This window comes from Pseudophryne corroboree, chromosome 6 (assembly GCF_028390025.1).
Source record: "Pseudophryne corroboree isolate aPseCor3 chromosome 6, aPseCor3.hap2, whole genome shotgun sequence".
Classification (NCBI taxonomy): Eukaryota; Metazoa; Chordata; class Amphibia; order Anura; family Myobatrachidae; genus Pseudophryne; species Pseudophryne corroboree.
Window position 1 is genome coordinate 606,167,575 of NC_086449.1, and position 16,089 is coordinate 606,183,663.

Genomic DNA, 16,089 nt, shown 5'->3' on the forward strand with positions numbered 1-16,089 from the left:
CGCTTTTAATTTTGATTTTTGGGTCATTTTACTGAACTTTTGTTTTTTGGATTTTACATGCTCTCTACTACGACATTGGGCATCGGCCTTGGCAGACGACGTTGATGGCATTTCATCGTCTCGGCCATGACTAGTGGCAGCAGCTTCAGCACGAGGTGGAAGTGGATCTTGATCTTTCCCTATTTTACCCTCCACATTTTTGTTCTCCATTTTTTAATGTGTGGAATTATATGCCTGTATCAGTAGCAATGGCCTACTACTATATATACTGCGCACAACTGAAATGCACCACAGGTATGGATGGATAGTATACTTGACGACACAGAGGTAGGTAGAGCAGTGGCCTTCCGTACCGTACTGCTATATATACTGGTGGTCACTGTCAGCAAACTGCAAAACTAAAATGCACCACAGGTATAGAATCTAGATGGATAGTATACTTGACGACACAGAGGTAGGTAGAGCAGTGGCCTTCCGTACCGTACTGCTATATATACTGGTGGTCACTGGTCAGCAAAACTCTGCACTGTACTCCTCTTATATAATATGCTGGTGGTCCCCAGTCCCCACAATAAAGCAGTGTGAGCACAGATATATGCAGCACACTGAGCACAGATATGGAGTGTTTTTCAGGCAGACAACATATACTGGTGGTCACTGTCAGCAAAACTCTGCACTGTACTCCTCCTATATAATATACTTGTGGTCCCTAGTCCCCACAATAAAGCACTGTGAGCACAGATATGTGCAGCACACTGAGCACAGATATGGAGTGTTTTTCAGGCAGACAACGTATACTGGTGGTCACTGTCAGCAAAACTCTGCATTGTACTCCTCCTATATAATACAGCTGCTCCCCAGTCCCCACAATTAAGCAGTGTGAGCACAGATATATGCAGCACACTGAGCACAGATATGGAGTGTTTTTCAGGCAGACAACGTATACTGGTGGTCACTGTCAGCAAAACTCTGCACTGTACTCCTCCTATATAATATACTGGTGGTCCATAGTCCCACAATAAAGCAGTGTGAGCACAGATATGTGCAGCACACTGAGCACAGATATGGAGTGTTTTTCAGGCAGACAACGTATACTGGTGGTCACTGTCAGCAAAACTCTGCATTGTACTCCTCCTATATAAAACAGCTGCTCTCCAGTCCCCACAATTAAGCAGTGTGAGCACAGATATATGCAGCACACTGAGCACAGATATGGAGTGTTTTTCAGGCAGACAACGTATACTGGTGGTCACTGGTCAGCAAAACTCTGCACTGTACTCCTCCTATATAATACAGCTGCTCTCCAGTCCCCACAATTAAGCAGTGTGAGCACAGATATATGCAGCACACTGAGCACAGATATGGAGTGTTTTTCAGGCAGAAAACGTATACTGGTGGTCACTGGTCAGCAAAACTCTGCACTGTACTCCTCCTATATAATACAGCTGCTCCCCAGTCCCCACAATTAAGCAGTGTGAGCACAGATATATGCAGCACACTGAGCACAGGTATGGAGTGTTTTTCAGGCAGACAACGTATACTGGTGGTCACTGGTCAGCAAAACTCTGCACTGTATTCCTCCTATATAATACAGCTGCTCCCCAGTCCCCACAATTAAGCAATAAACACTGCAGCACAAATATTATTAATAAACGGAGAGGACGCCAGCCACGTCCTCTCCCTAACATTTCCAATGCACGAGTGAAAATGGCGGCGACACGCGGCTGCTTATATAGAATCCGAATCTCGCGAGAATCCGACAGAAGGATGATTACGTTCGGGCGCGCTCGGATCAACCGAGCCATACGGGAGAATCCGAGTATGCCTCGGACCCGTGTAAAATGGGTGAAGTTCGGGGGGGTTTGTTTTCCGAGGAACCGAACCCGCTCATCACTAGCAGAAATCCCTGGGCTAATGGTGCAGCGCAAATTTCCCGGTGTTTTGTGTATGCGCTGTAGGAAAATCACTGGGAAAATGCCAGCTGCACTATTTTCTCAGAGATCTGTGCATGTGTTTTAGACTCCGGGACAGTGCTAGGGACCCTAGTACCCAGAGATACAGTGCTGCTGCCTAGGGAGGAGGGGGCCCAGACGAAGCTGCACATGGGCCTCCTCCTCTCTAGAAACACCCATGGTGCTCAAGCATGGATATCACTAAAATCTGGACTGTTAGTGTGCCTTGAGGACCGAGGTTGGGAAACACTGTGCAGCTCTCTAAACCTCAGACTTTGTGCTAAATGTAATAATCTGCGAGTTACCGGAGGTACGGGACTTTGGCTCCCGATTCAGACATGATTATCGTGTGACTGCGCTTGTGTAGGCACCACAATTCACAAGCGCGCGGCCAAACAGCGACAGAATGGTGCGAAAATTTAGATCACAAGGCGTTTGCAAGATGATTGACAGGAAGCAGATGTTTGGGGGTGGTAACTGGACGTTTTCTGGGAGTGTCAGGAAAAACGAAGGAGTTCCCAAGCGTTTCCCAAGCGTCTGTGTGAAGTCAGCTCCGGCCCCGAACAGCCTGTTTGTATTGCACTGTAGGAGTAAGTCCTGGGCTACACACAGACTGCACAGTATGAAAAAATCATTTGATGGTGAGTGAGTTGCAAACGGATTTGCAGATGTCCGCTGCCTGGCAAAGTTTTTGCACGCCGTACACATGCATTCACACACTTGCACAAGGTGGGATTTCACTCTCCCCGGGCAGGGACTATGTGATCACAGACCTTTGCAAATTTGCAGCACAGTGATCAGGTCTGAATTAGGCCCTTTGTGCGAGTCTGCCCATTTCTTTAAACAGAATTAATTTACAAGGCAAAACCAACCTTGTTTGGCCTTGTAAATGATTGCTGCTTTACAAAAATGGTCAGACTGGCACAGGCTATTATATGTAGCCCTATGGGTGAATTAAAATAACACTATAAACTCTCCAGATACGTCAAATGTTCACTCATGCTGTATCTGTAGTGTAGTAGTCTATTCACTTTAATAGGATAAATTAATTCAAATCCAATTTAATTTGCATATAAGTTATCTAGTGATTTTCGCATTTGATCTAAGAAAATTCATATGGGTTGTTTAGTGTGTATGAAAGATATAGTTTGTGCTCAATCGTTAGAAAAATAATCAGTTTAGTCTGTCGGCAGTTACATCATTCAAGTGTGTATGCCACATAAGACTAGCTTGTATTGTGTGTGTACTTGGCTTTAACACAAAAAATGGTGTGCATGAAAAGAATGCCTCATCTTGTCTACATACTGTAAAACAGTTGTCATGTGATATAAGTATCTGCACCAAATTTGTTGTTCACAGACAGTGACTGCACTTGAGTAACTTTGGAATTCTGTTTCCGATTAATGGTCATGCTGACTAATTCATACTAGTATGTTTCATACATACACATATGCTATACCACAGCAGAAAATTCCCCACCATTGTCTGAAAAACATCAAATTCCCTTTCATGTTTTTGGCCTACAGTTACAGATATGAAAACCAGACTCAAGTGGTTTTGAAAACCAAAATTGACATACAAATTGTAAAATCATTTCTTGTTTTGTGAAGTATAATTATTACACACCCACTTGCTTCACACAAGAATGGAATTTTACAGAGATCATAGTCTTTCCAAATCAACACTGTAAGCCCATTTACTCAATGTGTCTAATTCATTCGCACAGCAATTTATACAAATGTGTAAAGTGTACATTCATAAGTACTGGAATGTTTAATCCAGTGCAGTACCAGTTACTACAGTTGCCAAATTTTCTGGAGAAATATAATAGCCCTTGTTTTTCTACTACAGTAGGGTATTCTTAACATTGGCACGTAGGGGTGTATTTATCAATGTGTGATGACAAGGATAATTTATTAACACCAGTTATCACTGCAATAATAAAATCACCTATCACAGCAATTTATCAAGAAAGTACCACAGGAACAGATGAGCAACACAGCGCTTCTCTGGGATACAAGCTGCAGTTGCAGGGTTAATTTACTCCTTTGCCAGTCAGTCTGTGTAGATATGTACAGGCACATGCATAGAGGAACTGAAAGCCTATGTTTGTGCTTTAAGCACCACTAATAATAGAAAATAAATTTAAAAAAATATAGGAAAAAAATCTCTAGAAAGTAATAAATATTTAAAACCTTTAAAACTTAAAAAATGTTTTTCAAAGAAACGTAAATTTCAGGATAGCATTACCAGTTCACATTTTGGGCTGATATAGGCTTATATAGGCTTCCTAGAATATAGGATAAGGAATATAGGCTTCCTAGAATCCTATGCCAGCAGTAACCTTTTCATGTAATGGGCAAAGCAAGAAAATAGTGCTTTTTGCCTTATAATCTTCGGCCTCTTAGTTGTAATTTGACGAGTTGGGCATTTAAAATGTCAGCAAGGTGGCAATCTTCCAGCTGTAGAGAACATACACAGTTAATTAAGCATCAAAAGAACAACCACCGCAAACCATGGAAAGAGATGCCAAGGGCATATTCAGCAGGGCCGGTGCTAGGGTGTTCGGCGCCCCCCTGCAAACTCTAAATTTGCGCCCTCCCATATTCCTTTGGCGCTCGCCAGGAAAGGGGTGTGGTCTCACAAGTAAGGGGCATGGCCACACAATAGTACCCCCATTTAAAATTACGCCACAATGTAGCACAATCTTATTCATCTTATACGTAATGCCCCACTCGTAGTAGTAGCGTCCTTATATGTAATGCACCCCCAGTGGTAGAAGCGTCCTTATACGTAATTCCCTCCTAGTAGTAGTAGCGTCCTTATACATAATGCCCCCACAGTAGTAGCATCCTTATACGTAATGCCCTCCCCCCCAGTAGTAATAGCATTGTTATACGTAATGCCCCCCCAGTAATAGTAGCGTCCTTATACATAATGCCCCCAAGTAGTAGTATCGTCCTTATACATAATGCCCCCCCCCCAGTAGTGGTAGAGTCCTTATACGTAGAGCACCCTCAGTAGTAGAAGCGTCCTTATACGTAGAGCACCCTCAGTAGTAGAAGCGTCCTTATACGTAGTGCACCCTCAGTTGTAGTAGCGTCCTTATACGTAGTGCACCCTCAGTAGTAGTAGCGTCCTTATACGTAGTGCACCCCCAGTAGTAGAAGCATCCTTATACATAATTCCCCCCCAGTAGTAGTAGCATCCTTATACATAATGCCCCAAGTAGTAGTATCGTCCTTATACGTAATGCCCCCCCCAGTAGTAGTAGCGTCCTTATACGTAGTGCACCCTCAGTAGTAGAAGCGTCCTTATACGTAGTGCACCCTCAGTAGTAGAAGCGTCCTTATACAAGATTCCCCCCCAGTAGTAGTACCGTCCTTATACATAATGGTTCCTCCAGTAGTAGCATCCTTATACGTAATGCCCTCCCCCCAGTTGTGGTAGCATTGTTATACGTAATGCCCCGCCAGTAATAGTAGCGTCCTTATACATAATGCCCCCAAGTAGTAGTATCGTCCTTATACGTAATGCCCCCCTTCCCAGTAGTGGTAGCGTCCTTATACGTAGTGCACCCTCAGTAGTAGAAGCGTCCTTATACGTAGTGCACCCTCAGTAGTAGTAGCATCCTTATACGTAGTGCACCCTCAGTAGCAGTAGCGTCCTTATACATAGTGCACCCTCAGTAGTAGTAGCGTCCTTATACGTAGTGCACCCTCAGTAGTAGTAGCGTCCTTATACGTAGTGCACCCTCAGTAGTAGAAGCGTCCTTATACATAATTCCCCCCCAGTAGTAGTAGCATCCTTATACATAATGCCCCAAGTAGTAGTATCGTCCTTATACATAATGGTTCCCCCAGTAGTAGCATCCTTATACGTAATGCCCTCCCCCAAGTAGTAGTAGCATTGTTATACGTAATGCCTCCCAGTGATAGTAGCGTCCTTATACATAATGCCCCCAAGTAGTAGTATCGTCCTTATACGTAATGCCCCCCACAGTAGTGGTAGCATCCTTATACGTAGTGTACCCTCAGTAGTAGAAGCGTCCGTATACGTAGTGCACCCTCAGTAGTAGTAGCGTCCTTATACGTAGTGCACCCTCAGTAGTAGTAGCATCCTTATACGTAGTGCAACCTCAGTAGTAGTAGCGTCCTTATACGTAGTGTACCCTCAGTAGTAGAAGCGTCCTTGTACGTAATTACCCCCCAGTAGTAGTATTATTATTATTACATTTTATTTATAGGGCGCCACAAGTGTTTTGCAGCGCCGTACAAAGGACAGTACAGGGAGACAAAACTTAGCATAACAGTAAATAAATAACAACAATTTTAGTGCAGGTAACAAAGAGCACCACAATTCTCAAAGCATAATACAGCTTAGATGTAAGTAGCGAAGGAGTAATCATTGTACTACTTGGGGCTGGCGGCCGTAGATAGAGAGGGGCCATTTACCAGCAGGAGAAAAAGCAGGTAAAGATGGTCGCTGAGTGAAATGTGTCAAGAAGAGGGCTTAGACAAGAGGAAAGAGGGCCCTGCTCTGAAGAGCTAACAATCTAGTGGGGAGGGGCAACAGACAGATGACATGAGGTGTAAGCAAGCAGGTAGAAGCCTGATGGTGGTATGCGAGCAAAGCAGAGATGTCCAAGGCATGGGGCAGGGGGATGCAGGAGCAGCCTAAGGACTAGGTTATGCATTGGAGGGGTGCGCTTTGATAAATAGGTGGGTTTTCAGTGCCCATTTGAAGCTTTGCAAGGTCGTGGAGAGTCTAATGGAGCGGGGGAGCACATTCCACTGAAGGGGTGCAGCACGGGCAAAATCCTTAACTCCTGCATGGGAAGCAGTGACCAAGGCAGAGGAGAGGCGACGGTCATCAGCCGACCGTAGTGGGCGGGAGGGAGTATGAAGGGAGAGGAGGTTGGAGATGTAGGGAGCGGTGGAATTAGAGATTGCCTTGTATGTGAGGGTGAGGAGTTTGAAGAGGATTCTGTAGGGGAATGGGAGCCAGTGTAGATTTTGTCGAAGGGGAGTGGCAGAAGTGGAGCGGCGGGAGAGGAAGATGAGCCTAGCTGCGGAGTTGAGGACAGATTGGAGGGGAGCGATGTGGGAGCAAGTGAGGCCAGTGAGGAGCACATTGCAGTAGTCGAGTCGTGAGATGACCAGTGAGTGGATGATAAGTTTAGTTGCACTCTGGGAGAGAATGGCCTGATGCGAGCAATGTTGCGTAGCTGGAACCGTCAAGATTACGCCAGAGCTTGGATGTAGGGTGCAAAGGAGAGGGAGGAGTCAAGAGTGACGCCCAGGCAGCGGAGTTGGGGAACGGGGGAGATGATAGTGTTGTCAACAGTGATAGAGATATTTTTAGGGGGTGTTGCTCTGGCTGGGGGAAAGATAATAAGTTCAGTTTTATCCATGTTGAGCTTCAGAGAGCGCTCAGACATTCAGGAGGAGATGGCAGAGAGGCAGCTGGAGACCTAAGAGAGGACAGAGGGGGACAGATCAGGAGAGGAGAGGTAGAGTTGTGTGTCATCAGCATAGAGGTGGTATTGAAGGCCAAAGGAGTTAATGAGCGCACCCAGGGAAGAGGTGTACAGGGAGAACAGAAGGGGGCCTAGGACAGAACCTTGAGGGACACCAACAGGAAAGATGGAAGGGTGTGAGGTAGTTCCGGAGGAAGACACAGAGAAGGAGCGGTTAGTGAGGTATGAGGTAAACCAGTCAAGGACGGTGCTAGAGAGGCCAACATTTTGGAGTGTGCGGAGGAGGAGAGGGTGATCCACGGTGTCAAAGGCAGCAGAGAGGTCCAGAAGGATGAGCAAAGAGAAGTGGCCCTTGGATTTGGCCGAAAGCAGATCACTGGTGACTTTCACCAGGGCAGTCTCGGTGGAGTGGAGTTTGCGAAAGCCAGATTGTAGTGGATCAAGGATGGAGTGGTCAGAGAGGTAGCTTGTGAGACGGCTGTAGACCAGTCATTCAAGTAGTTTGGAGGCGAAAGGGAGAAGAGAGATGGGGCGGTAGATAGTGATTGATGAAGGGTCGAGGTTGGCTTTTTTGAGAATAGGGGACACCAGAGCATGTTTGCATGGTGAGGGAAAGATGCCAGTAGAGAGCGATAGGTTAAAGAGGTGAGCAAGGTGGGAGCAGGCAGTGGGGGGGAGGGAGCGGAGAAGACGGGAGGGGAGGGGGTCCAAGTGGCAGGTTGTGGGGGAGAGGATAAGATGAGGGAGTGGACTTCCTTGTCTGAGGTGGGACCGAAGCAGGACAGGGTGGGATAGATGGACGGGAGGGATGGTGGGAGCAGGGGGGCAGCAGAGGGGTGACGGGAGGAGATGTAATTTTGAATATCCTCAATTTTGGAGATGAAGAAGGAGGCAAAGTCAGTGGGAGTGAGGGAAGAGGGGAGGGGAGGAGGAGGGGGGCGAAATAGAGTGTTGAAAGTTTCAAAGAGTCGGCGTGGACTGGAGGACTGAGAAGAGATGAGCATTTGGAAAAAGGATTGCTTGGCGAGAGAAAGAGCAGAGCTATAGGAGGAGAGCATAAACTTGAAATGGAGAAAGTCCGCCAGAGTGTGGGTTCTCCTCCAGGAGCGTTCTGCGGACCGTGAACATTTTTATAGGAATCGTGTAAGTTTGGTGTGCCAGGGTTGGGGTTTGGAGCGGCGGAGGGGGACAGGTGAGAGGGGGGCCACAGAGTCAAGAGCAGCAGTAAGGGAAGAGTTATAGAAGGAGGCTGCCTGGTTGGGACAAGTCATAGTGGAAAGAGGAGAGAGGAAGGTCTCGAGGGAGGACATGATAGTGGGGTTGAGGGACCCGAGATTGCGTCTGGTGATGGTGTGTCTGGGTGTGGAGCAGAGAGAGGAAGATGAGAGGGTGAAAGAAAGCAGATGGTGGTCAGAGAGAGGGACGGAAGAGTTAGAGAAATCAGAGAGATCACATCGGTGGGTGAAGACAAGGTCGAGGGAGTGGCCGAGATTGTGAGTAGGGTTGGAGGACCATTGAGAAAGTCCAAAGGAGGTGGAAAGAGCAAGAAGGTTAGAGGAAGCTGCATTAGTGATGTCGATAGGGATGTTAAAGTCACCGAGGATGATAGAGGGGAGAACGGAGGAGAGAAAGTGGGGAAGCCAGGCAGCAAAGTTGTCAAGGAAAGGTGAACAGCGGCCAGGGGGGCGGTAGATCACTGCCACATGGAGGTGAATGGGGTAGAAGAGGCGGATAGTGTGAACCTCAAAGGTGGAGAAGGTGAGGGAGGGCTCAGGTGGGATGACACGAAAGGTGCAGTTAGGAGAGAGAAGGATGCCCCAAGTAGTAGTGTCGTCCTTATACGTAATGCCCCCCCCAGTAGTAGTAGCGTCCTTATACATAGTGCACCCTCAGTAGTAGAAGCGTCCTTATACGTAGTGCACCCTCAGTAGTAGAAGCGTCCTTATACATAAGTCCCCCCCAGTAGTAGTACCGTCCTTATACATAATGGTTCCCCCAGTAGTAGCATCCTTATACGTAATGCCCTCCCCCCAATAGTAGTAGCATTGTTACACGTAATGCCCCCCCAGTAATAGTAGCGTCCTTATACATAATGCCCCAAGTAGTAGTATCGTCCTTATACGTAATGCCCCCCCAGTAGTAGTAGCATCCTTACACATAATGCCCCCCCAGTAGTAGCAGCGTCGTTATACGTAATGCCCCCCAGTAGTAGTAGCATCCTTATATATAATGCCCCCCCAGTAGTAGTAGCGTCCTTATACGTAATGCCCCCCCAGTAGTAGTAGCGTCCTTATACGTAACCCCCCCCCCCAGTAGTAGTAGTGTCCTTACACGTAATGGCCCCCCTAGTAGTAGCGTCATTATACGTTATGCCCCCCCAGTAGTAATAGCGTCCTTACATGTAATGCCTCCCACAGTAGTAGCGTCGTTATACGTAATGCCCCCCCCCAGTAGTAGCGTCCATAAAGCTCGCGCACACAGACATACCTCATAAACACACAATTCACACATATATACACACACATACAAACCCACCATATACACACACACAACCACACACACTTCTCTCTCACCCTCCACTTACCTAAGCCAGTCTCCCTCAGTACAGCAGCCTGGTCCGTTTAGCTCCGCCCCCTTCCGTCCCATGTAGCTCCGCCCCTTCTGTCCCGTACACAGCGCTGTCACACGGGTGAGGGGAGGGGAGGGAGGAGGCTTTTCATTCTGCAGGCGCCGCTGCCAGTGCCTGTCATACAGTAACAGGCACAGCAGCAGCAGCGGGGGGGGCAGGCGGCGCAGCAGGGAAGGGATGCAGAGCAGGGGAAGCGCCTATCCGTCCCAGCGCCTCCCTGCACTGCATCCCTTCGCTGAGCGGGTAGCGCCGGGCCTGTATTCAGCCTACACATAGGCCACCATTCTATCCCATTTTAAGCTCTACCCAGCACATCCACACATACACTTTCCACATGTCCTTGGCATGACACAAATAGACCAACTGTTGAAGCTGGAACAAGCTATGTGGCCACTTTGCTTATGGTGTGTGTGCACACCACAGCTCCCCACCTATGGTTATACCTGGCATGTGCCTTCCCCCCACCACACAAGGTCCTTATGACCCACCCACAAGCACTGAATGATCTCCTCATTTTTCCTCTGTGTTCATGGCTCCCGTCTTCCTTCCCCATAGCATTGCCCTGTGCCTTATAGGATCCCTTTTCCCCATTGCTAAAAGAGCGAGGGAGGCCATACCTTCCACTTTCTAACTTACGGCGCTAAACCAGCCACCGGCAATGTTACTTACATAACCAGTACCATTCATTGCCTTCACCTTCATGCAGAGCTGCAGCCTCTTACCTCTGTACTGCTAACAGCAAAAGGTGTCAGCACTCTTCTGAGCTTCTGAGAGCAATGACTGTCAGTCACATCTAGGAGTACCAGAGAGGGTTCCATGAACCATTAATTGGGTTCTAAGCTTTAAAATTAATGCTACAAACTACTTCCCCGGGCAGAATGAGATCAGCAGAACAGCAGAATTGCCAAGGTCAGAATCGTAAACGTCACAAGGAGCAATACCTAAGGAAAAGGAAAGAAGAATAATCACACTGAATCAGATTGGAACATAAGTAATACCACTGAGAGCTCTGAAAAAAATGAAGTACAGGATGTGATCCCTATAGAAGCTGCATTCATCTGTAACAGCCGTCCGAAGCAAGGGCCTAATTCAGACCTGATCGCTCCTCTACAAATTTGCAGAGGTCTGCGATCAGATAGTCACTGCCCATAGAGAGTGAAAACCCACCCCATGCAAGTGTGTTAATGCATGCGTACGCCGTGCGAAAACTTTGCCAGACAGCGGACATCTGCAAACCCATTCACAACTCACTCACCATCAAATGATTTTTCCAGTCTGTGCAGTCTGTGCGTAGCCCAGGACTTACGCCTACAGTACGATGCAATCAGGCTGATCGGGACTGGAGCTGACATCACACACCCTCCCTGAAAATGCATGGAAATGACTGCATTTTTCCTGACACTCCCAGAAAACGGGCAGTTACCACCCACAAACATCCGCTTCCTGCCAATCACCTTGTGTACACCTAGTGATCAAATTTACATACCGTTTTGTCACTGTTTGGGCTCACGCCTGCGCATTGCGGTGCATATGCATGCTCAGTCATACGATAATCGGCCGCTGTGAGATTTCGCATAACAGCGATCAGGTCTCAATTAGGCCCCAGATCCACAGCAGAGGGAGAAAGGAGATGCTGGTGGTCATCACAGCACATCGTCGACAGTGAGTAGACAATTACCATGGTGAGTGCAGACTGACACCTACCCACAACTGGAACACCGCAGCGCTGGGTTATAAGCGCCATCGGAAACAGTAAGTAGCAAATGGGCTCTTGCACACTGTGGCAAAAAGGTTTAGGTAAACACAGAGTCAGATTACAAAAGGCACCTCTTCATCTCTGAAACCAGCAGGCAGTATTTAGTACATTTCACATATTTAAGTTTAGAACAACTTTAGAAGGGGACTGGGTCCTGCATACAGCCTTATCTGTAGCACATTTTAACATGGACTGAGAAATCAAATTATTTATTGGTGTCATTTATATCACATATAGGTCCTGATTCAGAACTGCACACAATGCCAATGTTCAGAGCTCAGCTACTGCCTGTTTCAAATATCCCTTTAAACTAATATGGTGTATGTGTTGCTCAGTGTTTATGCACAAAGGCGCTGTTGCTATTGAGACACATGCAGGGGCGGATTGGGATGGAAAACCAGGCAGGGAAATTTATGGAAGCAACCCTAATTGAGGTGTGGTCTGAAGAGGGGGTGGGGTGTGTTGAGGGGGGCAGGGTCCCTCCTTGTAGGGCCTGATTGTATGCAAATGCGGCTTTCCTTGCGCCTTTGCTGCCGCTGTGTCTGAGACCAGGCTCGGATTGTGAACTAAAAGTGGCCCTGTACTATTTTGTAGAAGTGGCCCGACATGGGCAGCACAAGAGGTATAACATATCGTGTAGCCATGGCAGCATCACTGGATGGCAGAGTTGCTGTAGTGCAGAGATGGAATAACAGAATGAATAGGGACAATGCAGTGGACTGAGTGTGGTGGTCTGCCTGTCATGTTTGGGGTGAGGCCACATGACAACACACAAAACAGGGCCCACAGACACATCGGCCTACCAGGATTCCGCCCCTGGACACATGTCATAAGAGATGTCTTGGAAAAGCGCTGAGTGTTAACTGGGCGGTGAATGGGAGGTGGTTAGACTCACTGAGATGGTCCCTCTTACTGGCCTCTTATGGGAATGTGTTGGGAGTTTCGTGGTGAAGTGTTTGCATACTCAGACACTCAATCACTCACTTTGAGGCCACAGTCCTCTGTATGTGCTAACGTAAAATCTAAAATCAATGTCTTTGTAAACATCTAAAAGTAATTGGACAAAGTAAAGTTTGAATTGCACGGGCCTTTGTGATGTAAATTTATTTAACAGGCAACAAGAGATGCTATTAAAGATTTGATCATGTTCAGGTTTGCGCTTTTGAACTGCTGTGCCAAATCACTGCTGAACTGAATATTTTCCTTGTTCAAGTCTAAAACATTTACAGCACAGCACAATATTTGCTTAGTACTGTAAAATAAGGTTGTTAACTAAGGAATATATTTTAAATGTGAACTATATATTTTTTCTTCCTTAATTTAAGGTCACTGATAACTGGCTTGGCCACATTTTTGGATGTAATGTAACCGTTGCAAGAACAGTATACTTCCTTATGTACAAGCTCAGATCACTAGATACAGTAATACAGTACAGATTGAATATTTTCCTATTCTAAGAAACTACATATTTTTTGTCATATAGTAGGGAAATTATACTGGTTATCTTTTCTATACAACATAGATAACCAAATAAGTCATTGAGAGTACCTTTACCTAAATGTAAACATGAACTATGTAGCTACTGTCTTTATGCTCCACTTTACATGACTTGGATAATATATCCAGCTGGGAATATTTTCTAGTTCAAAGTACAGTTCTATGGAGTTGGGTTTTTGCAATTTGCAACCAGACAAAAAGGAAAAAGAAATTGCAGGTACCCAGTCTAAGTATTATAAGAGTACTGATAGTTAAAATAATTTGATCAACTCTACAACTAACATGGAGTATAAGTGAGGTTCTTAGTAAATGTTTGCCCATCCACCACGTCACGCTGAACTCCATCAGATGGGTCCCTAACATTCCTAATTCTAACACATTATGTAAATTTAGTGCCCAATCTAATATGCAGACAGCAATGTAGGAACATGAGCTGATTAAAATCACCTAAGGGCAAGTGAAGGGGTGCTAATACCCAGTAGCGGATCTTGCCACGGGCAAGCAGGACTTTTGCCTGGGGCGCTGCCTTCTGGAGGGCGCCGGCGCCATCCGGAGGGCGCCGCACCAGGGCAAGATCCGCTGCTGCTGTGCCCCCCGCTGCCCGCTGCCCCCCGCTGCCGCTGGCCGCTGTGAAGGGAAACTAGAGTTTCCCTTCGTGGAGAGGTCCTTTACTGTGCGGTGCACGATGACGTCATCGTGCACCGCACATTAAAGGACCTCTCCACGAAGGGAAACTCTAGTTTCCCTTCACAGCAGCCAGCGGCAGCGAGGGGCAGCAGGCAGCGGGGGGCACATTTCAGAGCGCTACAGTAGTCTGTACAGGGGGCGTAAATGACCACGCCCCCTGTACGAAGCCATGCCCCCCATTGCCGCCCGGGGCGGGCAAAGCCCCAGAACCGGCCCTGCTAATACCAAGCAGTAGGGGTCTACATTATATACAGAAATATAAGAGAAAGCGGCTGATGAGCAAGAATTTTTGACCAAACATGTATTAAGAACCTTATATTCCATGTTAAGTGTAGAGTTTATCAAAATTATTTTAACTGTCAATACTCTTAGTGCTTACAGTTTGAAACTTAATTTTCTTTTTCATGCACAGCACAACAAGTCTCAGAGTTTCTTGTTTTGGCTAAAATTAAGGTGTGTAGCCAGGGCTTAATGTATGGACACACCGGGCAGCTGCCCAGATTCCTGTGATTCTAGGGGTCTTTGAGGCAGAGTTGGGCCGGGGGAAGAGGGGGGTGGTGTCATCTGCACCCTTAGCAATTTGGGAGGCAGGTAGAGGATGCTGCCTGGCCACTCTGATTGTGAATTACACCCAATCAAGCAGCCATGCAGCATTCTCTACCTGCCTCCAGATTGCAGACAGATAGGGAATGGCTGTCAGCATGCTGATTGGTAGATTGCTGATCTATCCATCATAGTGTTCACAGCCATTCACTACATCGAAACATGTGGAGAGGCGGCACATGAATGGGTGTGCAGGGGCTTTAGTGCATTGCTTTGCCCAGGGCCTACAATGTTGTTAAGGCTGTGTACAGTCCACATCCCCTTCCCTTCTATCAGACTATAGGTGTGTTTGGCACCACAGACAGCATTCCTACTTTATTGCTTGCAGGCAAAAGATGCCTTTGCTACATTTTTACAAATGATGCATACAGGGATTTTCTCTGCTATTATTGTTTTTGCAGCTTATCTTCATTTAGTACATATATCATGCCCAATGGGCACTATCTAATATGCCCACAGCAGTCACGGAAGTGAAAAAGAGCATTACCATTGTTGGTACAATTTGATACAGCATAGGTGTTGTTCGGTATGCCCAGAACAGGCAAACAGCCAGTGGAAATGAGGTTACAGTTAAGGCCTCCAGTTAGTGTGGCTTTGTTATACTTTAGACCACAGCAGCTGCTGCTCTTATGTCATTGCAATTTCCCATATAGCAAATAGGGACCATGGAATTTCTGAAAGCACAGGGCAGGCAGGTAATTGTGTTGTGAATCAGTAGTGTAGAAGAATTTCAAAAGTGGGTAGTAGCTTGGGAGAATTCTTGTAAGCGGTGGCGAGAGGTATTTTCCAGAGACAAGGTGACAGGTAGATCTGTAAAGGTGTGTGGGAGAGTATTTTGATGAGATTTTGGAAATGGAGGGACTTGGTTGTTGAGAGCTTTGTAGGGAAGATTGAGCAATTTAAATTGGTTTCTGGAGGATGAGTGTGCGACCGATGTGTAGACATTAGTAACTCACCTGGAAGCTATTTATGTGCTCCTGTAGCATTATCCTCACTGTATCCATGTATCTCCTGGTGTAATATTAAATTTCCACCATGTAACATTCGGTATGCAGTCAATAGATCTACAGTGTCCAGTTAGACAGTCAAAAGGTTGACATGCGTTAGGTTGACTATCAAAAGATCAATCTGGTCATTAGGTCGACCTATGAAAATTAAACAGTGCTTATCTTCGACAGGTACAATAGGTCAACAGGTTTATATGGTCAACATGCCAATGGTTGACACACATATGGGCGACATACTTTTTTTTATTTTTTCCCATTTTTTTCTACTTTTTCATACTCTACCATCCACATGGACTATGACTGGGAATAGTAACCTGTGCTGAGCACAGCAGTAGAGGAGCAAGGCACCTTGCCAAACGTTTGGTCCCCATGTGAGGGGAAGCGGTACACTAATTGGGGGTCCACGTGCTGAGACAGTGAGAACTACACCAAAAACATGCAAAAATGTCTCAACCTTTTTCAGTGTCGACTATTTTCCT